Below are 25,174 nucleotides of genomic sequence, written 5' to 3'. Positions count from 1 at the left end.
AATCACCTCTACTTAACCGTCTGATTTAATGCACTTAAAAATGTTAATTTTTTTCAAAGGCAAAATGAGGGCACATTAACAGTAATTGCTTTAAACTGCTTAATGAGCAATAAATTAGGCTGCCAGCATGTATAATTACTGCAGTTCATACCGGCTGTGTTTATATTATATGTGATGAAATCTTCAGCTGAAATAGTTACACAATGCCATTTGCAAGGTTTGCAGAATAGGAGGTTAAACTGATTGTGATTGGCATATTTGGGAGTAGTTTTCCACCTACTATACAACCACGCATTTGCCAAATTTTTGAATCCATCAAAAAAGGATAAAAAGAAACAAGACAACCAAAATTTCAAATATTATCCTTCAACCAATCATCACTAAAATAAACCTAAATAATAATGTCACTATGCTGTTGCTGTTTGTGGGACCTGACTGTTTTCATATTGGAAAAAGTGAGGGCAGCAGATGCTGGAGATCAGAGTCAAAAGTGTGGTGCTGGAAAAGCACAGCAGATCAGGTCACATCCGAGGAAGCAGGAGAATCGACATTTCGGGCATAAGCACTTCATCAGGAATATTGGTTTAGATATTGGTCCTAGTATGTGGAAATAATATGATATTCAATTATCTCAGTCACAGAATATCACTGCAAGAGTTCCTCAGGGTAGTATCCAACAACACTGCAGAAGCTCAGCTCCATCTAGGACAAAGCAGCCATTCGATTGGCACCCTACCACCACAGGAGAAAGTGAGGACTGCAGATGCTGGAGATCAGAGCTGAAAAATGTGTTGCTGGAAAAGCGCAGCAGGTCAGGCAGCATCAAAGGAGCAGGAGAATCAACATTTCAGGCATAACCCTACCACCACCATCAACATTCACAAGGCACATCGTAGCAGAGTGTGTACTATTTACATGATGCACAGCAACAACTCACAAAGCTTTTTCGACTGTACCTTCTGAACTTATGTCTTCTACCATCTAGAAGGACAAGGGTAGCAGATATATGAAAACACCACTACAGTCAGTTCCCCTCCAAGTCACTCATCATTACTTGGAAACATATTGTCTTTCCTTCAGTATCACTGGGTCAAAATCCTGAAATGCCCTCTGGGTATAACCACATGAACTTCAGTGTTTCAAGATGCTAAGACATACAAGGCATGGACCAAGTGTTGGAAAATGGGATTAGAATAGTCAGACAGTTGTTTTTGACCTGCAGATCTGTTGGGCCAAGGACATTTTTCCGTGCTGTAGACCTCTGTGTGTTAATAACTAAGACAGCTCACCGTCAAATTCTCAAGGGCAATTATGCTGGCCTAGCCAATGAAACACAAATTCAATGACTAAATTTATTTAAAATGGCTGGATGTACTTCACAGAATGTGAAACATTTTGAGACATCAAATAAGAGCATAATATTAATAACATGCAAAGACACTCACTTGAACATTGTGTTTTTGTAAAATACATATTTGATTGACAGATTAATTGATATAGGCAAAAGTGAGAACTGCAGATGCTGGAAACCAGAGATTAGATCAGAATGGCGCTGGCAAAGCACAGTAGGTCAGGCAGCATCCGAGGAACAGGAAAATCAACGTTTTGGGCAAAAGCCCTTCGATATGTTTTGAAATTTCCATTCTTTTAGCCACTTTTCAAATAATCTGACCCAGTCGTACTGAAGATACAGACAGAGAGATGGTGAAGATAATTTATTGACATTAACATAGTGTTGTGATTGGAACCAGTTGGATCCCATTGACTATGAGATCCCTGATTGGGGTTGTTAACCTGGGCCAATCAGGAAAGCCCTGGCTGACCAATATAACCAGAAGAGTTAGAATCTCCTCAGTTCTTGGACTGACCCTGTGCTAGCTGGCCACAGTCAGTGTACTGTGCACAAGTAAATAAAGGGTAACTTGTTGATGGGATACTGGCCTCTGTGCAGTTATTGCAGTGGCAATGAGTGTGGGATAGTATGTGCCTGAAAAACATTCACTTGCAACAGACATCTTGGAGTTGGGGTAAGCATTTCTGACCAGAAAAAGGCCATTAACTTCAACAAGTCCACAAAAACAAAGCTTCAAAAGACTTCTTCCCACCATATGTCATTGTACCTGATTCTATTGTTCAAATTTTCTTGTGTCCAGGAATGGAGCCAGGAAAGATTGCAGGAAACTTGGTTGTTAGCAAACATTACTTTTTAATCAACTTAAATACTAATTGGCTACAGGATGCTTATGTACAGGACTTCACATGAGACTTCCAGAGAAAACCTGTTCCCATAAGGTATGTGAGTTTATGTCACTTCCTATGATGAGGTAAAGTATCTTCTTCAAATTAACCTTTTCATACTACATTGAACATCATATCCTGTTTCTTTTGGCTCCATGTAATTAACTAGCATCCTCTTAAATGTGTGTATTCCAATCAGATCAGTACTTTCTGTGACAGCAACTTAAATATTCTAAGTAAATAAATTTCTCCTGAATATCTGACTAATGACAATGTGATACTAATATTTCTTAATTTTTGATTCCTCTACTTGTGGAAATATCTTTTCTAGCTTTATCCCAGTGAATCCCTTCATAATTTTGAAGACCTTTATCAAGACTCCCCATAAAAGTCAAGACATTTATATTTGAGCTCTTAAGTTCAAATTTCTTGAAAACTAAAGTTTAATACGTTATTTTTTGAAACAATGAAGAAAGGAAGAAAAACAAAAGCTGCTAATTGATACATGCACTGACAGGAAACTCTACTTCAGAGCAAAACAATATTAATACTTAATATTTTTAAAAAGTACTCCAAATGTGAATGCATCTACTTAGATCTGATAAATTGCTTCCATTGTAACTTCTACATATTTTGATGTTATCTGGAAATTGATGTAGGAAACGCCACATGTCAGCAACAAACTCCCCAGGCTGGTATTTTAACAGAGCTGTTGGCTCATTCAATGTTAAAAGTTATATCACTCTAATTAAACAGGGGCCGAGGTATGTAACCTCAAATTTCTAAACATAACTCAGTTATATCAAGCATTGCAATTAACAGGCATTCATTAAGTTTTTTTTAAGTTTTGATTTATAGTACTTTATGATATAAAAATGAATAAATTTGCTCTAGATTAGTTTTCTTGGAAGCATGATTACTTGAGTGGTTTCCTTCTGCACTGTAAAACTCTTTGCACTGGAAAAGAATTATTAACAATGACCTCAAAGCTGTTTTTGATAGGCTGTAGTTCCTGTCCTCCTTTTCCAGCTCATTAGGGCCAATTGATGCAAACAAGGTAGTTGCCTTGCTCTTGAACAAGTCCTGGGCACATGGGTGGACTTACTCAGGACATGTCTGACTGTGAACACGCACAGAGCTGCTGAGAAATTGTCCACATCGATTAGCCCTGCAGAAAGGCTAGAACTTCACTGCAGCATGCTTGTCTGCTTCACTTTGCTCAGTCATTTGGAATAGCCCAGCTACAAGCGTGCTAATTAACAGAAATTGCCAAGTCAATTACACAGACACCCAGTAAGAGAAAAAGAGGGGAAGCTGTTAACTAATCTCAAAATTGAACTATTCAAGTGGCTGTAATTTGGCATTTGAGGAATTAGAAAGATTGTAAAGCAATGTTGTATTCTTTTGCATAAAAGTGATCAAATAGTTTAATTTTTAGATGCAGGATTAATTCCCAAGTCAACTAAGTATTGAAAACCTGGCACTCTTCAAATAATTTGAAAGAGATAAAGGATATTGCATTACTATTTGGAGGATATCAGAAACCTTTAAAATGAAGATTCAAAAACTTCATTGGAATAGAACTTTAAAGTCTTTTTTAAAAATAATGTTCATTTGGAACATAATGCCAATTTTACTGTTTTCAGGCTTCAGATGAGACACTAAACCAATGTCCCATCTGCTCTCTCAGTTGGATGTTGAAGTTTCAATGGCACTATTTCATAAAAGGGTAGGTAAGTTCTTCCCACTGTCCCGAAGGGAAAAGATTATCTGGTCATCTCATTTCTGTTTGTGAGATCTTACTGTACAGAAATTAGCTGTTTCACTTCTACATTACAGCTGTAACTACACTTCATTGGCTGTGAAGAATCTTGGAATGTGTTGTTTGATAAACTTGTCTTTTTATTAAATTACATTAGCAATCATTTGAAAATGTTCAGTGACTGACCGCTATGGTAACCAAACTGGAAAAAAACTTATGATCTATCAAGCCATGTTTAATCTGAGATTTGATTGTCCAGTTTTACATTCAACTGTAATCATAACATCATCATATTGTGATGATGCTGTCACTTTATAAATGTTATTATTTACTTGGTTTTCTTGAAGAGAGCTCATAAAGGCAGAGGTACCGAAGAGTCCAGGGAGTTTAGCAGCTTTAACAATAGAAGGGAAATGGCCAGTTCTCCCAATTCAGGTTTTTGCTGCAGCAGTCACAAGATGTTGGAGTCCAGAAGTGTTGCAAGTTTCACTCAAGGATTTCTCTGACCTTCTGTGAAATCTCTCTCTGGATTTTGTTTCCTCCTGCCTGTAAGAATCTATGTTTAAATTTAACTTTTTGCCAAGCAGTAATTTTATGGGATGTTACTGCATTGGAACAGTTAATTGTAACTGTATTGGATCGATCAAGTTTTCCAATAGGTAAATTATTCTAAGCTCCTTTTTCTTTGGTTCACGTTTCAACTATAGTGATTAAATAAATTTTGTTTTGCTTAAAATCGAGTGATTTGACCAGTTACATCACATATGAACACCGCATTTACCTTTAAAATAAAAAAAAGTTAGGGTCCAGACTGCTTTCTTAAAATATTTTGAGGGGGTCTAGCCTGGTCCATCACAGTTTAGGGACTCTTTTTGGGATAACTCTATAATTCCAATTTGGGTTTAGGGTTGTTGGACTTGAAGGTAGTGAGTGGTAAGTGGTAGTGTCTTTTATTTCAGGTGTTGAACTCATTTGATTTAAATACTACTTGGTGTAGTAATGGCTCTTTCAGTCACTAAGACTTTTCTGGGGGTGGAAGAAGTGATTTTGGGCCTTTTACAAAAGGTGAGCAAGGTAAAGCTGTTGGAATTGGCCGACAGGCTGGAGTTGGGATTACCTTTGTCTGTGAAAAAAGGAGAGGTAATTACAGCAATACCTTGACACTTAAAATGCTGGAATTGCAGTCGGAATCTTTGGCAAAAGCATGAACTCAACTGCACGTGAAGCGGCTTGAACATGAACGGGAACTGAAAAGTTTGAACTGCGATTAAAAGTAGAGCAAAAAGAAAAGGAGAAGAAGGTCCTAGCAGAAGAAAGAGAAAAAGTCAGAAGAAAGGGAGAAAGAGAGAGAGAGTTTGAACTTTAGAAGTTGGCACTTAGACAGGAAAGTCGACATAAAAGGATGGAGGTCAGGGTAGAAGGTAGGTATAGTGAGGAAGATAGTGATGATGAGCAAACCCATCATAGCCAAAGCCCTGGTGGGCATCTCTTTAAATACATCTGAGCATTGCCTAAATTTGACGAGGAGGATGTAGAAGCCTTTATTTATCTCATTTGAGAAAGTGGCTAAACAAATGAAGTGGCTGGTGATCATGTGGTTATTGTTGATTCAAACAAAGCTGACAGGTAGAGCGAGTGAGATATTTGCATCAGTATCAGAGAGGAGGTTTTGGGGAGTATAATGAGGTGAAGAAAATCATTGTCAGTGCATCTGAGCTTGTGCCAGAAGCCTATAGACAATGTTTCCGGAATCTAAGGAGGGACTCTGGTCAAACATTGAGTTTGAAAGGATCAAACACAGTAATTTAGATAGGTGGATAAGGGCACTAAAAATTGAGCAAGCCTATTAGAGATACAATTATTTTGGAGGAGTTCAAAAATTCACTTCCTGAGGTAGTGAGAACTCACGTGGAAAAGCAGAGAGTTAAACAGCAAGATTAGCAGCTGAAATGCTGATGATTATGAATTGGTTCATAAATCAAAGTTCAACTTCCAACACCAATTTCAATCCATGTGGGATAGAAATTGGGGAATAGAGAAATCCTCACGTGGATCCTTATTAAGATAATAAAGCCAGTTTAGCACAGGGCAAAAAGGAAACTCATGAAGGGGAAAGAGAAGTTACAAAGCTCTGGTGTTTTCACTGCAATGCTGTATGCCACATGAAGTCATGGTGTTGATGGGTAGAAAAAGCACTGGGATCCAGGTGTAGGAAAACAGAATGAGCCAGTGAATTTTGTCGAAGTGATAAAGGAAAGCACAGTGGAGGTTAAAAAGCTGCACCAGAATATACAGCCTGGTTGGAGGGTGGTTAAGGAGGAAGTACCAGATCTTTTTAAGCCATTTACTTGCACAGGGAAGGTTTACTCGCATAGGCCAGGAGTAGCAGATAAAGAAGTGACAGTATTAAGAGATATGGGATCATGAAGTTGAGAGAAATGTAACTAAGATGGACTATTGCCAGCAAAATAATAAGGCATAAGATATAAGACATAGGAGTGGAAGTAAGGCCATTCAGCCCATCGAGTCCACTCCATGAATGTGGAATTCATGGTGGGACGAGAAGTGCTCCGTTATGTAGAGTGAGGTTAGAATGTCTGGTGAGAAGTGGAGAAGTGGCAGGAGTTCTGGAGAAACCCTTGGCTCCAGGAATACAATTTGTCCTTGGTAACAGTTTAGCTGGATCACAGGTGGGAGTGCTGCCTACTGAGGTTGAAAAGCCCATAGAAAATCAGGCAACTGAGATATCACAGGAAGCATATCCTGGGGTTTTTCCTGACTGTAGGATAACAGGGTAACAAGCCATCAGTTGAAACACGATGAGAAGTCAAAGAATATAGATAAGGAAGTTGAAGTAGAGTTATCAGAAACAATGTTTGATCGAATGGTTGAGACAAAATAAGAACAAGTGAATATTTTTAGTTCAGAGAAATTAACTAAGCTACAACAAAGATGAAAACTGAAGCAATTGTATCAAAAAGCATACACAGAAGAAGAATCTGAGTGTATTCCCAAATGTTATTAACTTAGAAATGATGTCTTGATTAGGAAATGGAGACCGTCACATATTCAGGCAAATGAGAAATGGGCAGAAGTTCATCAAGTTGTATTACTGGCAGGTTAGAGAAAGGAGGTGTTGTGGGTAGTACATGAATTACCAGTCGGAGTTCATTTACTGGTAAGAAAAACTCAAGCTAAAATACAAAAACATTTTTATTGGCATGGACTCATAAAGATGTAGTTGAATTTTGCCAAACCTGACATACTTGGCAGGTAATTGGGAGAAAGTGAGGACTGCAGATGCTGGAGATTAGAGCTTAAAAATGTATTGCTGGAAAAGCACAGCAGGTCAGGCAGCATCAAAGGAACAGGAGAATCGACGTTTCGGGCATAAGCCCTTCTTCAGGAATGAGGAAGGTGTGCCAAGCAGGCGAAGATAAGAGGTAGGGAGGAGGGACTTGGGGAGGGGCGTTGGGAATATGATAGGTGGAAGGAGGTTAAGGTGAGGGTCAGAGGCTGGAGAGGGGGTGGGGGTGGAGAGGTCAGGAAGAAGATTGCAGATCAAGAAGGCGGTGCTGAGTCTGAGGTTTGGGACTGAGAAAAGGTGGGGGGAGGGGAAATGAGAAAGCTGGAAAAATCAGCATTGTGGTTGGAGGATTCCTAGGCGGAAGATGAGGCGCTCTTCCTCCAGGCGTCGTGTTGCCATGGTCTGGGGCGATGGAGGAGGCCAAGGACCTGCATGTCCTTGGCGGAGTGGGAGGGGGAGTTAAAGTGTTGAGCCACGGGGTGGTTGGGTTGGTTGGTGCGGGTGTCCCAGAGGTGTTCTGAACGTTCCACAAGTAGGCGGCCTGTCTCCCCAATGTAGTGGAGGCCACATTGGGTGCAGCGGATGCAGTAAATTATGTGTATGGAGGTGCAGGTGAATTTGTGACAGATATGGAAGGATTCCTTGGGGCCTTGGAGGAAAGTGAGGGGGGGAGGTGTGGGCGCAAGTTTTGTATTTCTTGCGGTTGCAGGGCAGGTGCCGGGAGTGGAGGTTGGGTTGGTGGGGGATGTGGACCTGACGAGGGAGTCGCGGAGAGAGTGGTCTTTCCGAAACCCTGATAGGGGAGGGGAGGGAAATATATCCTTGGTGGTGGGGTCTGTTTGGAGGTGACGGAAATGACGGTGGATGATACAATGTATCTGGAGGTTGGTGGGGTTGTAGGTGAGGACCAGTGGGGTTCTGTCCTGGTGGCGATTGGAGGGGTGGGGTTTAATGGTGGAGGAGCGGGAAGTGGAGGAGATGCGGTGGAGAGCATCATCAACCACATCTGAGGGGAAATTGCGGTCTTTGCAGAAGGAGGCCATCTGGGTTGTTTGGTAGTGGAATTGGTCCTCCTGGGAGCAGATGCGGTGAAGGTGAAGGAATTGGGAATATGGGATGGCGTTTTTACAGGGGGCAGGGTGGGAGGAGGTGTAATCTAGGCAGCTGTGGGAGTCAATCGGTTTATAGTAAACGTCTGTGTTGATTCGGTCACCCAAGATAGAAATGGACAGGTCTAGGAAGGGGAGGGAGGAGTCTGAGATGCTCCAGGTACGTTTGAGGTCTAGGTGGAAGGTGTTAGTAAAGTGGATGAACTGTTCAACCTCCTCATAGGAGCACGAGGCAGCGCCGATACAGTCATCGATGTAGCGGAGGAAAAGGTGGGGGGTGGTGCCAGTGTAGCTGCAGAAGATGGACTGTTCCACATATCCTACGAAGAGGCAGGCATAGCTGGGGCCCATGCGGGTGGCCATGGCTACTCCTTTGGTTTGGAGGAAGTAGGAGGATTGGAAGAAGTTGTTCAGAGTGAGGACCAGTTCAGTCAGTCGAAGGAGGGTGTCAGTGGAAAGGTACTGGTTGGGTCGGCAGGAAAGGAAGAAGCGGAGGGCTTTGAGGCCTTCATGATGGGGGATGGAGGTGTATAGGGACTGGATGTCCATGGTGAAGATAAGGCGTTGGGGGCCGGGGAAGCGAAAATCATGGAGGAGGTGGAGGGCGTGGGTGGTGTCCCGAACGTAGGTGGGGAGTTCTTGGACTAAGGGGGACAGGACCGTGTCGAGGTATGCAGAGATGAGTTCAGTGGGGCAGGAGCAGGCTGAGACAATGGGTAGGCCGGGGCAGTCAGGTTTGTGGATTTTGGGAGGATGATCGTTCATCCTCAGAGGGGGAGGTCTGAAGGGATGGTGAAAATACGGCAGGGCTGGGAGCTAGGACCTGGGACCTGGTGTCGGACTGGAGCTGGGCATGGGGGTGGGGTTAGGCGTGGGGGTGGAGTTAGGCGTGGAGGCGGGGAACGGTGTGGGGGCGGGGATCGGCGTGGGGCCGGAGACGCATGTGGCGTGGTCGTTGTCAGGGTCCACACAACCGGGAACAACACCGTTTCTGCATTCGCTGCAGCCACTTCCGCCCCCGGAGTTGCCGTCGCTGCATCCACATCCGCCCCCAGTGACATTACTCACCTGCAAAACGACCACGCTACATGCGTCCCTGCCCCCACGCCAATCCCTGCCCCCACGCCAATCCCTGCCCCCCACACCAACCAGTACCCTTCCACTAACACCCTCCTTCACACTGGCACAGCTATACTGGGGGCGATTCAACCCCTACGAGGAGGTTGAACAGTTCATCCACTTTACTAACAGCTTCCACCCTGACCTCAAATTTACTTGGACCATCTCAGATTCCTCCCTCCCCTTCCTAGACCTGTCCATTTCTCTCTCGGACGACCGACTCAACACGGACGTTTACTATAAACTGACTGACTCCCACAGCTACCTAGATTACACCTCCTCCCACCCTGCCCCCTGTAAAAACGACATCCCATAATCCCAATTCCTTCGCCTTCGCCGCATCTGTTCCCAGGAGGACCAATTCCAATACCGAACAACCCAGATGGCCTCCTTCTTTAAAGACCACAATTTCCCCTCAGACGTGGTTGACGATGCTCTCCACTGCATCTCCTCCACTTCCTGCTCCTCCGCCCTTGAACCCCACCCCTCCAATCACCAGCAGGACAGAACCCCACTGGTCCTCACCTACCACCCCACCAACCTCCAGATACATCGTATCATCCTTCGTCATTTCCGCCACCTCCAAACAGACCCTACCAACAAGGATATATTTCCCTCCCCACCCCTAGGAGAGTTCCGGAAAGACCACTCCCTCTTCAGGTCCACACCCCCCACCAACCCAACCTCCATTCCCGGCACCTTCCCCTGCAACTGCAAGAAATACAAAACCTGCGCCCACACCTCCCCCCTCACTTCCCTCCAAAGCCCCATATCCGTCAGAAATTCACATCATTTACTGCATCCACTGCACCCGATGTGGCCTCCTCTACATTGGGGAGACAGGCCGCCTACTTGCGGAACGTTTCAGAGAACACCTCTGGGACACCCGCACCAACCAACCCAACCGCCCCGTGGCTGAACACTTTAACTCCCCTCCCACAACACCAAAGACATGCAGGTCCTTGGCCTCCTCCATCTTCAGACCATGGCAACACGACGCCTGGAGGAAGAGCGCCTCATCTTCCGCCTAGGAACCCTCCAACCACAAGGGATGAATGCAGATTTCTCCAGCTTCCTCATTTCCCCTCCCCCCACCTTTTCTCAGTCCCAACCCTCAGACTCAGCATCGCCTTCTTGTCCTGCAATCTTCTTCCCGACCTCTCCACCCCCACTCACTCTCTGGCCTATCACCCTTACCGTAACCTCCTTCCACAGCCCCTCCCCCAAGTCCCCCCTCCCTACCTCTTATCTTAGCCCACTTGGCACACCCTCCTCATTCCTGCAGAAGGGCTTATGCCTGAAACATCAATTCTCCTGTTCCTTTGATGCTGCCTGACCTGCTGCACTTTGGCAGGTAATTGGAAAACCTCAAGCAATGATAAAACCAGCACCTTTAATACCCATTCGTGCATTTGAGTAACCTTTTACAAGGGTCTTACTTGATTGCATAGGACTGCTATCTAAAATAAAAAGTGGTAATCTGTATTTGTTAACAAAAATGGATGTGTCCACTAGATTGCCAGAGACCATTCCGTTATGCAATATCACAGTGAAAATAAGATTGTGAAAGAGTACTCAAATTTTTCACTAGATACAGACTATCCACAGAGATATAACAGATCAAGGGTCAAATTTTGCATCAAAATTATTCAGGAAGTTATGGATAGCTTAAGAACAAAACAATTCAAATCCACTGCATACCATCCAGAATCACAGAATGTTAGAAAGGTGGAATCAAACTTTAATGACCATGTTAAGGGCTTATAATCTTACTGTACAGACAATTGGGATAAATGAATTCCATTTGTTTGTTTTTCCATTTGGGATGAACAAAATGAATCAACCAAATTCAATCCATTTGAATTAGTTTTGGGGTATGAGGTGAGAGGACCGTTGAAATTAATTAAGGAAAAATTGGGAGTCAGAATTTAAAGACCACATACTTGGACTAAGTGTCAAATTTTAGGGAACAATTAAATGGAGTGGGATAGTTGACTTGACAGAATTTAAAAATACAGTATCACAGGATACAATGAAACAGGAAGCAGACAAGAAATCAAAAATGCACAATTTTGCTATCGGAGATTAGTGTTACTTCCAGTGATGGGTGGAAGTTAAAAGTAGACGTTATCAAATCAAAAGGAGATTGAGTGAGGTGAATTATTTAATAAGGACTCCAGATAGAAAGAAATCTCAGAGCATGTCATGTGAATATGCTCAAAACGTATTTTGATAGGGAAGGAAAGCAAAAAGAGAATGTGTTACTGTTTACAACACAAAGTGCTGGCAGGTGGGACTAGATTGTGTTGGGATATATCTGGTCAGCATGGACAGATTGGACCGAAGTGTCTGTTTCCATGCTGTACATCTCTATGACTCTATGAAGAACCATGTTCAGAGGATTTTGAATTAGACATTTCTCAAATTAAATAGGACAATTAGAAAGTTCTCAAAACTCTGAATAAATTGTTGAATTACCTTCCAGAGGAAAATCAAAATGATCTGGAAGAGTTATTGCTATTGCATGGGGAGATATGTGGGAATAAGCTGGGAAGTACTAATTTAATTATGCATGATATAGATACAGAATATGCTGTTCCAGTTAAGCGACATCCTAATAGACTTAACCCTCTAAAGTTGGCACAGGTTCAAAAAGATTAAATGCACACTCCAAGACGCCATAATCAAAGTGAGGCACAGCAACTGTAACTCACCCATAGTAATAGTGCCAAAAGTAGATGGTACCCAACAGTTATGTGTTGACTAACGCAAAGTCAATGCAGTTACAAAGTCTGATTCATATTGGATTCCATGTTTGGAAGACTGTATTGAGAAGCTGGGACAAGCAACTTATTTCTAAGTTGGACTTGCTCACTGGATATTGGCAGGTACCTTTTTCCAAAAGAGTGAAAACAATTTTGGCTTTTGTAACACCAAATGAGCTATACCAATTTAAATTGGCCATGCCATTTGTTCTAAAAAATAGGACAGCCACATTTCAAAGACTAACCAAGAAAGTAATTGCTGGATTACTCAACTGAATAGTATACATCGATGACCTGGTGACTTTTAGTTACGTATGGAAGGAACATTTGCAGCATTTATCGAAATTATCTGATCAACTTTGGGAGGCAGACTTGGTGATAAACCTGGCTAAGAGTGAATTCGCCAAAGCCCAAGTCACATTCCTGGGCCATGTTATCAGACATGGACAGGTGGCCCCACGGAAATGCGAAAACAAAGGTTATTAGGAAGTTTTCCCACACCATCAATGAAGAGAGCAGTACTACGATTCCTGGGATTGAATGGGTTTTATCAGAAATTCATACCGAATTTTAGCAATGTGTCTGCTCCACTCACTGAATTACTGAAGGAGTGCAAGAGGTTTCAGTGGACAGCAGACTGTCAGACGGCATTTGACATTCTGAAAGCTGTGTCAACCATTGCCCCAGTATTAGCCACACCTAATTAAGGAAAGCTATTCAGGATGGCTACTGATGCGAACGATATGGGTGTTGTACTCTTACACCACATCACTGAAAAGAAAGAAAGACCTATTGGATATTTCTTTTGGAAATTGAATATTCAACAGAAATATTCCACAACTGAGAAGGTGACCTTAAGGTTGGTGTTGGCATTACAACATTTCAGCATTTATATTTATAGACAGTAATGTGTCTGAGACAATTACATATAATTATCATAACCCATTAAAGGTTTTGGAGAAATTTAAGGACAAAAATTCCAGATTCTTTAGATGGAGCTCATTACTGCAGCCATTTAATTTGAAAATTAAACATGTGGCAGAATGACAAAATGTGATTGTCAATGCTTTGTCAAGACTTGGATGAGATTTTGGTGGCAGGAGTAAACGGACTGAAATGGAATGTAATAGTGAATGTTTGCATGCTTAAAGTAAAAAGTAATATATATTACAGTGCACTAATGCTAAGTAAGACTAAGAGGTTTTAAAATGAAGCCATCTTTGTATTTTGACGGTTCATTTTTTTAAAGGGGAAGGTGTGACAATGCTGTCACTTTAAAAAGGTTATTTTGTCCTTGGTTTGTTTGAAAAGAGGTCATAAAGGTAGAAGTACTGAGGAGTCTAGGAAGCTTATCAGTTTAACAATAGAAGGGGAGTGGCCAGTTCTCACAGTTCAGGTCTTTTCTTGTTTTTTTTTAGCAGTAGCAGTCACAAGATGTTGGAGTCCAGAAGGTTGCAACCTTCTGTAAAGGATTCCTCCAACTTTCTCTGAAACCCCGCTCTGGATGTTGTTCCTTCCTGCCTGTAAGAATCTATGTTTGATGTGACAATGCCAAATGTTGTCATCCACTGTCCCACTCGAAGCCAGGGCATTCCATGAAAAAATCCCCCTCCCACATGATCCCTCTCCTAACCAAGCAATCTATGTTTGAATTTACCTTTTTTGCCAAGGGCTGTGTTTATAGAATGTTACTGTATTGGAACAGTTAATTGGTGATAGTCACTGTACCATCAGATCCCAGATTAGACCTGGCTAGATAGATCATAATTCTTTTCTCAGTTTGATTATCATAGTGATCAGTCACTGAGCAGATTCAAATGAGACTCCTAATGTAATTTAACAAAAATGCATAAGTTTATCAAATAGAAAAGGGTATGTTTATTTACATACACACACACACACACACACACACACACACACACACACACACACACACACACACACACACACACACACACACACACGTATTTACTCACCTTCCAGGAGTGGAGACAGCCAGACCTGCAGGAGACACCTGGACTCAGACAGTGGATGAAGACAGGGTGAGGTTCAAGGTTTTCATTCACTTTCCAAAGCAGAAACAGCCATACCTGCAGGAGGTACCTCTTCTTGGGGCCATTCAGCTGCTGGGCTGGTTGTGAACAAAAGTCTAAGCATGACAACAAAGCAAACTGTAAATACGTTGGTTCCTGGGAAACTATTGTTAGACAGCAAGTGTAAATAGCCTAAAACTTTAAAAAAGCTTTAAGTTATAAAGAGTTGCTACTTAGATTTCAGTAAGGAACACTCTCGAAGGAGAAGTAAAGTTAAATCAAGGCGAAATAGATTAAAATAATAAAGTTAACTGAATGAAAATTAAGTTAATGTAAGTGTAGTTAAGGTATAAATAAGCTTTTACAGTAATATTATACTTATTCTAAGGGTAATAAATCGCTTTTAGTGTTACACAATAGCAAGTCATCTGGGCCAAATAGAGAGTACATCCTATGGTATGTGTGAAATCATGGGCATACCATATGTCCCAGATAAACGCATCTGCAGGAAGTTTCACCAGTTACATAAACTTGACCTTCGGAATGTCAGCAATTGTCTGAGTCATTGTTGTGCAACTGTGGCAGAGAACAACATGGATGTTACTTATAGATAAGTGGTCACATTGTCTATTAGAAACATACAGCCAGAGAGGGACTGGGTGACTATCAGGCAATCTGAGAACCAGGCAGTTTGTGTATGAGTCCTCTGAGTCTATTCTGCTTGATAATCAGTATTTCATTTCAGAAACGGCTGAGGGCAAAGTTTACTCAGGGAAGTGCATTTGAAGCCAAGTCCCTGACATGATCAGCATCTCACCTGAGTGAGGGGGAAGATTGAAATGGCAACATTGATAGAGGATTCCATAGTCAGAGAATCAGACAGGCATTTGTGCAACATGAAACATGACTCCAGGTTGGGATGTTACCTCTCTGGTACTAGGATCAAAGCTGCCATAGTGAAGCCACAGGATGTCCTCCTGGTGGAGGGGGATCAGCCAGAAGTTGTGGTCCACATTGAAACCAATGACACAGGTAGGAAGAGGGATGAGGTCCTGGCAACATATTTCAGGGTGTTGGGAAGGAAATTAAAAAGCAGGACCTCATGACCAGGATTACTCCCAGTGTCACACGCTAGTAAGCAGAAGAATAAGTGGATTGATCAAATAAACTCGTGGCTAGAGAACTGGTGTGGTGGGGGTGGTTGATGGGGTTACCAGATTTCTGAGGCTTTGGGACAAGTTCTGGGCCATTTACCGGCTGGAAAGGTTATACCTTAACAAGACTGGGATTGCTGTCCTCACTGGGAGGTTTACTAGTGCTGTGTGGATGCTAGCTTTGTCAGAGAGAGGGGAACCGAGGGAGTATTTCAAATTAGAAGGAAGTAAAATTTGTAACAGGAAGTTGAAAAACTGCTACAGAGATTGTTCTATCTCTAAGTAATGGATGTTGGCGGTTATGGTGAAGCGTGTTTAGGAGGAGGTTCATGTGGGAGGGGGATTTTTTTCATGGAATGCCTTGGCTTCAAGCAGGACAGTGAAAGACCACATTTGGCATTGTCACCTCAAATGATGGGGTCTAGGGATGGTGGAGCATGGGGTTCAATGGGCAGGTGAAGACTCACGTAGATAAGTTGTTTGCAGAGGTGTAAATCCTCTGGTGTTCATTTTTAGGGCTATCACAAAGGGAAAATGAATGTTAGGGACTTCACCAATACATGCAGGCAGAGGCTAGAAACCACTGGTGGAAAAACGTTAACTGCTATCTATCATTTTGCTGCAACCATAAGTGTGCAATGGGGAAGAAAATGCATGTGCTGACACTCAGTGTGGATGGGGTAAGTGTCTGAACTTGTGAGAGGGTGATTCTGCAAAACGCACCCATGTGAGGACCTTTAAAGAAAAATGAACATTACACACATACCTATGCACTGCACAGGACACAGACCTGCAGGGTCCCTATGTGATCCAGTAGGTTATTTCCTCTTCAACTAGCTGTTCCATTTCCATATCAATAATCACAACCAAGAGATACTTTGTGAACTTCCACAGTGTAGTGATTTGGGTCGTTTCTGTTACATAACATTGTGAATCATTGGACAAGGTTCAGGCCAACTTCACATCAACCTACACTTGTGACTGAAAATCTCAGTTGGCACAGCAACAGATTCCCACGTTCTCAAGAAGCATCATTGAACTCAATACTTTAACTCGCTTTCTCTCTCCACAGATGCTGTGAGACCTGTTGAGTTTCTCCAGAACTTTATTTCAGATTTCTAGCAACAACCTGGATCATGTTCTTTAAAGGTTATGAAGTAAAATAATAAACACTAAATCCATCAAATAATCATCTTTCAATTTGAGAAATGGAACAGGTACTTTGCTGTTTTAAAGTAAAAATCTTGTGAAAATAACTTGCATCTATAAACTATCCAATGCTTGGAGGAAAAAGGTAGTATTTTAGACAATCTGTCAGGGTGATCTGTATCAATTCATTTTCATTATAATCTGCAGATCATACTACTGTTAGTTTTTTAATGGCATAGAAATCCATTAGTCTGAAAATCTTTTCTCCTGATTCAATTATAGGATATATTAATGTTAATCTACATTTTGCAGTGCTCTCTGAAGACAACATGAACATGTTTACAATGTATATGAAAAGAAAGCTCTTTCATTTATGTAATGTCTTTTGTGATGTCCCAAATAACCTTCTGGACAATTGTGTAGCTCAAAGGCATCTGATACTGCCATCATCAAAGTCATAAAGATATCTTATGCGACTGTGGCCACAGTAAACTATCCCTCATCCTCATTTTCAATTAGTCTGTAATCTTTGAGGTAGTTGACTGCACCATTCTCCTCTACCTATCACCTGTCCTATATCTCTTTATGTGGTTTGGTGTCAATTATTTAGTAATCAATGGTGCTATTTAAATGCAAATTGTCATTGAAGTGATGTCATTGTTGTAATATATGAAATGTGGCAGCTACTTTGCAGGGATCGCACAAATAGCAATGAGATAATGACCAGACATTCTGATTTTTTTCATAATGTTAGTTGAGGGATAGCATGGCCAAGACACCTGGGAGAACTCACCTGGCCTCCTTCAAATAGTGCCCAGTGTGACAATGCTGGTCCTTTAACAAGGTTATGTTGTCCTTGGTTATTTTTCAAAAGGGTTCATAAAGACAGAGATTCTGGTATGTCTGGGTTATCTACTTAAAGAAGCTTTTAAGTTTTTTTTAAACACTTTCTTAAAAAAAAACACTTGTACAATGCAAGGGGAGTGGCCAGTTCTCCCAGTTCAGGGTTTGGTTTTAGCAAGCTGTTTTGTTTGCAACAGCTGGTCAAGTTTTAGCTGGGAATGCAGAGAAGCTGCTGGGGAACCAAAGAAGCAGTTCCATACTGAACCTCTCTCTCTCCCTCTCTCTCTCTCTATCTATCTTTCTCTCTGTAATCTCTCTCTCATAAGAACCTGTGTTTGAATTTACCTTTTTGCCATGGGTGTTTTGGGATGTTGCAAGTATTTGGAACAGCATCACTCAGTTGCGATAGAGTCAGTTGAGTTTTCAAATAGTAATAGTGGGCAGCACAGTGGTTAGCACTGCTGCCTCACAGCACCAGAGACCCAGGTTCAATTCCCACCTTAGGTGACTGACTGTGTGGAGTTTGCACATTCTCCCTGTGTCTGCTGGGTTTCTACCGGGTGTTCCGGTTTCCTCCCACAGTCCAAAAATGTGCAGGTTAGGTGAATTGGCCATGCTAAATTGCCCGTAGTGTTAGGTGTAGGGGAATGGGTCTGGGTGGGTTGCGCTTTGGTGGGTCGGTTTGGACTTGTTGGGCCCAAGGGCCTGTTTCCACACTGTAAGTAATCTAATCTAATGTTATTATAAATTCATTTGTGTGTAAATAAACTGCATCACTCCTGAAATATCCACTTTACACCTGCTTAAAATGGCTAGAAAAGTTAGGGTCTGGGTTACCTTCTTGAAATGTTTTGAGGGAGTCTAGCTTGGAAATCTTTTATGACACCCTGAGGTGGTACGCAGGATCTCAGTTCATGTCTTTTCTTAACAGCTTGCTGACTCTCACTATCTAAGCTTCGATCTGCAGAAGCGTAATTTGGATGAAGTAGTCATGGTGGGTTGAGGTATCACTAAATACTAAGCCAATGAAATCAAATCCTAATTGTTTTGGATATTAGGACAAAAATTTGAGAGAAAAAAAATGTTAGATATAAAAATGGAATTCAATGTAAGAAATTTCACTGTTCCATTGAATTCTAATTAAATGTAACAACCAACTACCCCGTATCACTTCCCTTTGTAAGTCTGACTCAAGATCAGTTCAAATTGATTTTAAAATACAATAAATCAACTATATTTAGTTCCTTCAGCTTCTGAGATGCAATGAGATTCATCCCCAGTTGACCTACAGAAAAGGCTTTTCACTTAAATACTTATTGTTATTATAAATTGTAGTTGTGATTTAGGGGTAATTGGCTGGCAATTGCAAAATAAATTTTATTAGACTTTGCAATAAGTTCTTCAACATTAGTATTCAATACTTTGCTCGGTGATTGTTAGGCCTGAAATATGCCTTTATTTGTTGCGAGATCCATTAAAGTTTCAATCAATAGTTAGAACAGTGGCAGATGTCTCATGTTGAATGATTAAAATCAATTTCACAAGCCACTCCTTCCACCCTGTGACACTGTGCACAGTCCTCTGTACAATCTGTCTTCAATCTGTCCCTCTTGCTGAAAGCTTTCACTATGGCTGATTCAAAGCAAGCTGCAGTAATTTGCCAATCTGTATCCGTCCTGACCCAAATGCTCCAGTACTACAAAAACTTTTAACGTAATTGAAGTGACATATATGAAGTCTGTGGATAGCTTTCTTTACATAGCTGAGAGAAAGTCTTAAAAGTGACTCTTTCAATTAAGCAATGATTACATTGTGGGAAGATGTTAAAGCCATGGGAATATTTGTTGTTGTTTATAATTGAACATGGTGCCATTTGAAAAATGGTAATTAAGGAGTTAAAAATGTGCTTAGATGGCATTAGTGCCAATTTGCAAAGACGCGTAATCTTTCCATACTTGAGGATGAACAGAAAGCACTTACATTATACATCTTCACAAGGAGGCTATCCCAAACACTTTACATCCAATTAAGTACTTTTTAAAATGAGACACTGCTGTAACTTAGAAATACGGCAGTCACTTTGTACATTGCAAGTTCCTACTAATATAAACAAGGCAAATACCAGATACACAATTCTTTAAAAATAAGATGTTAGTTGAAAGACAAACACTGAAGGACAGCATAGAACTCCTGATTTTCTTTGCATTAGTCTGATGGGACATTTTACATCCACCCGAGAGGGCAAATGGTACCTAAAGTTTAATATCTCATATGAAAGACAGTATGTCCAACAATATAGCACTGTCACTTTACTTCATGTGTCAGCCTAGATTGTTGTCAGATTTCTGGAATCAATCTTGAAGCTACAACTTTCTAATTCTGTGATAAGGTTGACCAAGACAGATACCTTAATAGCTCACTGGCCATTTAAGCAGTGAGTAAGTCCTAATTGAATAGGTGCACGTTAAATTGTCACAACTCATCCACACCAACCAGATATCCTAAATTAATCTATTCCCATTTGCCAGCATTTAGTCCATATCCCTCTAAATTGATTGTATTCATATACCCATCCAGCTGCTTTTTAAATGTTGTAATTGTACTCACCTCCACCACTTCCTCTGGCAGCTCGTTTCATACACGCACCACCCTCTGCATGAAAAAGTTGCCTCTTACTTTTAAATCTTTCCCCTCTCACCTTAAACCTATGCCCTCTAGTTTTGGTCTCCCCTACCCTGGGAAAAAGATCCTGACTATTCACCCTATCCATGTCCCTCACAATTTTATAGATCTTTATAAGGTCACCCCTCAGCCTCAGACGCTCCAGGGAAAATAACCCCAGCCTATTCAGCCTCTCCCTACAGCTCAAACTCTCAATCGTGGGCAACATCCTTGTAAATCATTTCTGAACCCTTTTAAGTTTAACAACAGCATTTCTTTAGCTCTCCTACTTCTTATCCTCTTTGACTGAGCCAATGAATATTCCATATCCCTCTTGACCATCTAATCTACCTTTCCTGCCAACTTCAACAACTTATGGAGAGTTACTCCAAAGTTCAATCTGAAGTCCTGTAATAAGGTGAGAATTAAGTGTTAATGAAGGGGAAGAATTGAGATCAGGCAAAGATGAACAAACCTGCCAAGCAGGATCATTTTTATTTCTATGCATTTTAATGAATAAGTATATGCATCAGAATCCAGGATCTCCAGAAACTCTCCTGCAAGTTGGCTTCAGGAACAGCATTGTAGGATTTGTCACCTGTAGACTCAATCATGTGGATTAGAGTTGGGCCTACCCGCTGTGTCGAGTGATTAAGCATCTCTTGCCACGCTGAATCAAACTGACATTCTTTGTCTTCCAGTAGCCTCTGTTCAGTCAGGGCAATGGTCTCTTTGGCCGCTCACACCACCTCAGTGGCTCGTTGAAAATCTTGGGTCACTTTCTGGGCCTCCAGCTGTGCCTGAGAGGAAGCAGACTAAAGAGGAAACCTATTTCAGGTGTAGCACTACCATGTTCTCATCGGACATGCTGAAGGGTCTGAACCTGTGCTGTATAATTCTGAGTCTATAACTGTAAAGCGCAGTATTTAGACAACAAATCTACCTTGTCAATGCTCAGTCATCCTATGCAGGCACTAGTCTTGTCCTGTCATAAGACTTTATCATTAATGCTGCAGATATGCTTCTCTGAATGCTAAGGCTGTAGAACATGCAACACATTTTGATTGGGAGAAAGTGAGGACTGCAGATGCTGGAGATCAGAGTCGAGAGTGTGGTGTTGGAAAAGCACAGCAGGTCAGACAACATCCGAGGTGCAGGAAAATCAACGTTTCAGGCATAAGCTCTTCATCAGGAATGAAGAGAATGGACGTTTTGGGCATAAGTCCTTCATCAGGGATGAGATTCCTGATGAAGGGCTTCCCAAAGCATCAATTCTCCTGCTTTTCAGGTGCTGCCTGACCTGCTGTGCTTTTCCAGCACCACACTGTCAACACATTTTGGTTGGTCATAATGAAAAGTTACCCTAAGTGGTACAAGTGGTGATATTGTAATTTAAAAATCCACAGGGTGTAGATCACTTTGTGCATACAATTGTCCCTGCATTGTATCACTGTCCACAACGTTGCTAAAATTGAGTTAAGGGTGACATTTAAAAGTGACTTTTAAAATCAGTAGAAAAAGAAATGTGAAGCAAGTATTAAGAACAAGTTTCAATATGAAGCTCGTATCAATCAGGCAGGGAATATTTTGCAAATTTTGCACTGTAAATTTTGCATCTGTATTGAATATTGTTTTGGGCTCCTTGTCACTGATTTCTCCTGTAAAAAGATCCCCTACAACCCACAAGAACTAGAGCAACAAGATCCCTCACATCTATCAGATACTATGATCTCACATGTATTCTGATTTCATATTTCTTTCAGCCTTTAGCAGGTTGACTGACAGACTCAAATTACATGAATCAACAGAATCCAACTTTAGTGAACCACATAAATTTCACATTGCTGTTTATAACAGGAAACAAATTGTACCAATCCATTCTCCTTAAAGGAGTATGCTTACTTCAGAGATGAGCAACCTGGTATTATTTCAGATCATATGTCAATGTTTCATCATTTGTCTCCGACCTCATGGAAATAAAAAGATATTCTGACCTCAAAACACCTCAAAAACAAAAATGTTTCTAGTGGTGAATGGATTAATAAGCGATGAGAAGAATTTTGAGGTTTTTAAGTCATCAGAATTCATTGAGCTGAGAACTACCCCATTATCTTTTGCCAACTTAGAGATGAGTAGAGGACGTTTACCAGAATTATACGAGAGTTCAGTTATGTGAAAATGGCAGCATAATGGGAATAGTACTGGGCCAGTAGTCTGGACTAATATTGATGACTATTGGTGATAAATCCAAATTCACCATTGTGACTAATTGAATTTAAATTGAATTAATTAACAATTCTGAAATATTATGCCAAGCTCATTAATAAATTATCATTAAAACCACCTTGTTCATTAAGTGCCCTTTTAAGGAAGGAAATCTGCTATTTTTTAAAAAAATACACTTCACTGTCTGAAAGTGAGCACTATTAAACTAGTTTTTGATGTCAGATTAATTTAATTCTCAGTATACCACGGTGGTATTTGAACCTATGTTCCCCAGAAAATTAGCTAGGGCACTAGACTAGTCACATTGTCATTACACTACTGCCCCAATTATCATTTTGCCTTCTCTGGCCGACACAAAACTCCAGACGAGCAGCAATACAATTGTCTCAACTTCTCTCATAAATGGCCTAGCAAGTGTGATGATGTTGTAGCTTTAAGAGGTGTGTTTTGTCCTGGTTTCATTTAGAGAGAGAGATTGGGAGACAGACGCTGAGCAGTCTATGAGAAGATAAACAACTTCTGAATTCTTGGGTTTTTTTTAAAAGCTGGAACAATAGAAGCAGCCTGAATGGGTATGGTCAAGATCCATAGGGATTTTTAGTTTTCTTTGTTTCCAGCAGCAGTTACTGTTGGAATCTTGAAGAAGAAGCTATTTTTCCCTTCCCTCAATTACAGCCAAAAACTAAGGTTCTCCTCCTGGCCTACTAGATTGTGTATGAGACAAAATCTGTTTTCTGAATCTGCCTTTTGCCAAGGATGTGTTTATGATATGTTATTATGTAGGAACAGTTAATTAGTAATTATGACTGTATGTATTATTCTGTTAAGTTTTCCAGTAAAGTTAAGTTATTCCAAGTTCTTCTTTCTTTTGTTGAATTTTAACTATAGTGTTTGAATAAATTGTGTTTTGCTTAATACCAAGTCATTTGATCAATCATATTGCACCTGGATCACAGCACCTAACACTTAGCTTTAAAATAAGAAAACTTTAGGGCCTGGGCTACCTCCTTAATAGATTTTGTGGGACTCTGGTCTGGTCCATAACACAAGTAACTCATCTGCAAGAGAATAAAACTGGATGGATAACACGGCATCAAACTAGGCACAAGAAATGACAAAGACATACCCTACTGAGTCAGTTCTGACAGACTCTCCTCATTAACATTCAGTGATTATGCCAGCATTGGGAGAACTGTCCTGCTGTCCCTCAAGCAGTTGCTTGACATAATCATATTCACCAAATCATATGTTACAGCCAACAGTCTCCTCTATTACCATGCCTAGGGGCATCCAGTCCCACCAATAGTTCAGACCTACCAGAGGTGGCAGTGTGTGGTATACCATTGGAAGAGAGTGGTGCTGGAAGTCTTCATCAATCACTCCATACCCTATGAAGTCTCCTGGCATCAGGTCAAATAAGGACAAGAAATCTCCTTACTAATTACCCTCAGTTCCTCCACCTTCAATCTTTTAATTCATTCATGGGATGTCTGTGTCACTGGCTCGGCAAGCATTTATTCCCATTTCTAACTGCCCTGCAACTAAACAGTTTGCTTGGCCATTTCAGAAATCAATTAAGAGTCAAACACATTGGGTCTGGAATAAATTTACGCCAGACCAGATAAAAACAGTGGTTTGCAGACCCTAAAGGATATTAGCGAACTAGATGGATTTTAGTTACAATCAACAATGATTATATAGTTTCATGTTGAAGAATGTAATGAGAGTAGCCATGGTATAGAGTGCATTTTTGTGACGGGACATCAATGTCCATGATGTAGAGTGATTCAGTTGTATTGCTACTGACTGAGCTGTCCAGCTTCTAAAGTTAAAAATCACAAAACACCAAGTTATAGTCCAACAGGTTTATTTGGAAGCACTAGCTTTTAGGGCACAGCTTCTTCATCAGGTAGCTTACCTGATGAAGGAGCAGCACTCCTTCATCAGAAAAGGGAATATTTTGATCTTATTCTCACCAATCGACCTGCAACAGATGCATAAATCCATAAGAGTATCAGTAGGAGTGCATACTGCACAGTCCTTGTGGAGATGAAGTCCTATCTTCATAATGAGGACATGCTTCAATATGTTTTGTGGAATTACAACTTTGCTGAATGAGGCTGATTCAGAACAAATCCAGCACCTCCAAGCTGGACATTAAAGAAGTGCTTTGGACCTTCAGCAGCAGCAGCAGCAGCAGCAGGATTGTATTTAACCACAGACTGTGAAATCGTACATGAAATATCCTCACTTCATCATCTTCATCAAGCCAGGGGTCCAATCCTTGATTACTGAGTAGCATAGGAAAGTATACTGGGAAAAGCAGCAGGAAAAGCTAAAATGATATGCCAAAACAGGTGATGCTACAATATAGCACTGCTACCTGGAAATGATCCCTATGTTTGAAATCTTTTAAAGGGCATAAGATTCTGCCTTTTTGGTCAAGTGACCAGAAGCTTGGGCAAAGAAGTAGGGTTTCAGGAGTATCCTAAAGCAGGAGAGAGGTGAAGAGGCAGAACAATTTAAGGCAGGAATTCCACAGCAGAATATTCAAATGACTGAATGCATGGCCAGCAATATGGGCAAAAGAGGTAGAGTGTGCCAGACAGGCTAAAATCAGAGGAATGCAGTTATAAGAGAGATACTTGGGTGAGAGAAGGTTAAGGATGTAGGGACGGGCAAAGCCATATAGTGGTTTGAACATGGGGAGAGAAATGTCTAAAATCAAGTCATTACTGGACTAGAAGCTCCAGGAGTAACCAAAAGTAGAGTGGCTCAAAGCTGCTTGAGAAACATAAAAGGAAAATG

The 25,174-nt window shown here is 41.2% G+C and overlaps 1 long non-coding RNA gene across 1 annotated transcript in view; it reads right to left on the bottom strand.

The window, feature by feature from the left end:
• Nucleotides 1–1,223: 1,223 nt before the first annotated feature.
• LOC140482618 (uncharacterized) overlaps nt 1,224–25,174 on the bottom strand; it is a 50,653-nt gene continuing 26,702 nt past the window's right edge. Inside the window, exons 2-3 of the long non-coding RNA XR_011961769.1 lie at nt 14,277–14,449; nt 1,224–1,681 (exon numbers count right to left, since the gene is read on the bottom strand). This is a non-coding gene — a long non-coding RNA (uncharacterized lncRNA). The remainder of the gene's footprint in view (nt 1,682–14,276; nt 14,450–25,174) is intronic.

Source organism: Chiloscyllium punctatum, chromosome 11, assembly GCF_047496795.1.
Source record: "Chiloscyllium punctatum isolate Juve2018m chromosome 11, sChiPun1.3, whole genome shotgun sequence".
NCBI lineage: Eukaryota > Metazoa > Chordata > Chondrichthyes > Orectolobiformes > Hemiscylliidae > Chiloscyllium > Chiloscyllium punctatum.
Note: the sequence above shows the minus strand (reverse complement) of the source record. Positions and strands in the feature narration are given on the sequence as shown.